A 3,560-nucleotide genomic window follows, 5' to 3' on the forward strand; every position below is an offset into this window, starting at 1 on the left:
AAAACTTAACACTTGCTGCAGTGTTCATTATCACAGGTGCCTTGTATAGAATAATTGAATTCCTCTACCTACACATCTCTTGAACAATAAATATCTGGAATTATTTTGTTTTTGACATGTCATTCTTGACTTTATTCTTAAATGTGTGCTTATGTAAGAAGTACATGGCTCTAAAATTTCATGAAAATTGTTTTAAACTTACTTTTTGTTGAATTGTCTAGTTTAAGAAAATCAATTACACTTTATGTATAAAACATGTTCTATGCTCTATTCAGCATCACGTACTCTAACATTGGAACGATACAGAGAAGATTTGAATGGCCCCTGCGTAAGTATGACAGGCAAATTCCTGTACCATTCCATACTTTTACAACAACAGATGCTGGAGGGTATGTGACCACAAGGGAACTGTACTGCACTCTTGGTGGGAGTGTAAACTTGTTCAACCACTTTGGAAAGTAGTATGGAGGTTCCTCAAAAGACTCCACATAGAACTCCCCTATGACACAGCAATCCCACTTTTGGGCATTTACCCAAAAGATCACAAACAAGATGGTACTAAAACTACCAGCACAATTATATTTATTGCAGTATTGTTTAAGATAGCTAAGATATAAGACCAACCCCGATGCCCCTCATCAGATAAATAGATCAAGAAAATGTACTATTTATACCAATGAAATTCTATGCCTCCATAAGAAAGAATGGCATCGCCCAATTTGTTAGAAAATGGAAAGACTTGGAAAAAGAAATTGTTAAGTGAAGTAAGCCAAGTCCAAAGAAACATAGGTCCCAGAGTTTCCCTAATTTTTAATAGCTAATATATGTCTGGGATAAGCAGAAAAGGTCAAAATCTATACACATATGACCAGATAAGATGTTGTTAAGGGAAATCAATCCCCAAATAGGAACACAAGTGTTTTTTTTTCTTTATTGCTATTGTTCTAACGTACTTATAACAGGCTATGTGATTTTTTTGTTTCTTTATATGTTCCTCCCCCATGCTATAACCCCTGTTTTCACTGTATTTGAATTTGGTGTGCCCACCTCTTGTATATAAGCTCCTGTAATTTGGGGAGGGGAAGGAAAAAAACAAAATGCTTAAATATGGATTCAGGTTGACCCATTGTAACAATGAGATGCACAAGACACTATGTTGAAAACTGAACTTTACAATTTAGGCAGGGGAACGGGGGAGGGGAGTGTACTTGTAGAGGTTGGCGGGAAGGGACGGTAGAGGGAAAATAAAGGAGGAGGTAACAATGCTTGTTAGGAAATGTACTCATTACTTGCTCATGTAAATGTGACCTCTCTGTACAGTATTTTTAAAATAAAAAATATGAAAATGTTCTGAGATGAAAGAGTTTATTTCTTTTATTTTACTCAGATAATATGGTTAACAAAGAAATTAATGCAAAACACTGATATGAAGGCATTTTGAATGAATGTGTGTGTGCACGTGCACGTGTTCTCATGCACTTGCATGTATGTTGGTGTGCTCACAGTTTGAAAAAAGGGCTTAAAAGTCTTGCTAGGCCTTTCCTCTCTAGATTGATGAGCTACTATATGAGCTACATCTCCATTCCTGGCCCTTTGCTAGCTCATTGAAATTTTGAAAAATAATCTCATGAACGTATTTTGCCCTGATTGGCTTCCACTGTTATCCACAGATCTCTGGCTCCTGAGTAAATATGCCGAGTAGTTAGGATTACAGTTGTGACTAACCAGCACAAGGCTTTCAGAATAATTTTAAAAGTAGAAGAAAGTTTACTTCATGGGGGCCTCTTTTATCATCTCCTACTTTTAAAGCATTTTGGAGTTATTATTTGTGAATTTTTTTCGTTTTTTGGATTCTTAAGAAATTAAGTGATGATATTTAAAGTTTAGTACTTTGTAAAATGGATCCTGGAAAAATGGGACAGAATATATTTGTCTCTTTTATAAGCTCAGCTCTGTGCATGATAACACAATGTCACCAACACTGTCTGTGTTGAAGACAAAATGTAACAGAAAACAATCACCTTAGGCAATAATTGCTATGGTACTATTTCTTGGACAATATGAACATTGAATAGAGTGTAAGAGAATGGAGAGATTTTACCTACCTTTTGTGTATTGCTGAAAGACTTTTGGAAACTGACTCATTTCCTTCCTCACAGTGTGTGTTTGGGCCATGCACTTACTGCCTTTACTTACAATTTTTCCCAACACTAAAATGGTAATAACATTAGCATTATAGAAAATGTTATCTTAAGAATTAAGGAAAATAAAACTTGTGAAATACTTAACAAAAACCTCCATGAATGAGTTTTGAGTTTAGCCAGCAGTTTTTTTTTAAATACTAAAAAGAATGCAATAAGTATTACAGAAACCATTGCATATAGTGAGCAAACAGAAGTAATGTTATCTATTGATCATGCTCTTTTTCCAAGGAAGCCAGGTGGATTATTTCTCATGCTGTAAATCAAACTTGTTATCTTATGTCTTGATAGTGTAAAAATATCAGGACAAAATAATGAAGAATGTTGTAGACTGAGGTGAAGTCCATATGAAAATGTTCAAAACTGATAAAACATAAAAATATCTGACCATTATATTGTGTTTTACATCCTTTAAGTTACATTGCAAAGTTAAGAAAGACCTAGAAGAATGGATTCTCTTTTTGATGTCCTATCATAGGTCCTTGGATGAACTCTTTCCTCATTCTTGTAAAGGCATCATCAGATGAGGGGAAATATATTATTTTTTGTTTGCTTCTGTCCATTTATTCTTCATTTGACATCTGAACTACTTGAGACTGAAAGAAAACAAGGAAATTAGACACGTAGTCTTTGGAAAGGACAATCAATGTGAAATAAATAAAATGCATACAGCCTTGTAAAAGGTCTGACTAAAGTGAGTTATATAGTCTCAAGCATAAACAGAAAATCATTAAGCAATATCATGTTATTTAAAATTGAAAATGTTAGGAGTTGCTTAATATGGTTCCTTTCTAATACCTTGAATCAATTATTGATTTTGTATAGAAAGATTGAAGATGAGATTAACAAGAAACTTGATTAAAAGTGGACAAAAGTTCTGAATCGACATGTTCTCCTTAAAGCCCTGAAAACTTCCAGTGGGTTTACAAAGTTCTTTAATACCACTTCTATGCTGGTTTAATTCTTTTTGAGCAGAAGTCATTAGAGAAATGTAACTCAAAATTACTATGATACTACTTCATAATTATTGTAACTTTTATCAAAAAAATGAAAGGAATCAGGTGTGGTGGTAAAGGCTTTTAATTCCAAGCACTTAGGAGGTTGGATTTAAGTCTAAGGCCAGTCTGGAGTACTGAAGATAATAAAAACCTGCCCTTTATTACCTTTTAACAAAGGTAATAATGTTGAAAGTGTGGAGAAAAGGAAATTTTCTACACTCTTCATCAAAATGCAGGTTAGTATTCTCCTTGTAGAAAGTAATACGCAGCTTTCTAAAGAACTCCAATGTTGAAATATCATCTGCCCCACCAATCATGTGATTATTTCTCTATGAGTAACTCAAATATATCTGCAGTCCAT

General features: G+C 34.0%; 1 non-coding gene across 1 annotated transcript; it reads left to right on the forward strand.

Annotated features, from left to right (window-relative positions):
- The first annotated feature begins 262 nt into the window (after positions 1–262).
- Positions 263–369, forward strand: LOC122127801. Its single transcript, XR_006151289.1, has one exon. It is a non-coding gene; the product is annotated as a U6 spliceosomal RNA (small nuclear RNA).
- The last annotated feature ends 3,191 nt before the right edge of the window (positions 370–3,560 follow it).

Source organism: Dipodomys spectabilis, unplaced genomic scaffold (genome assembly GCF_019054845.1).
Source record: "Dipodomys spectabilis isolate Male_0828 unplaced genomic scaffold, ASM1905484v1 ptg000312l, whole genome shotgun sequence".
Classification (NCBI taxonomy): domain Eukaryota; kingdom Metazoa; phylum Chordata; class Mammalia; order Rodentia; family Heteromyidae; genus Dipodomys; species Dipodomys spectabilis.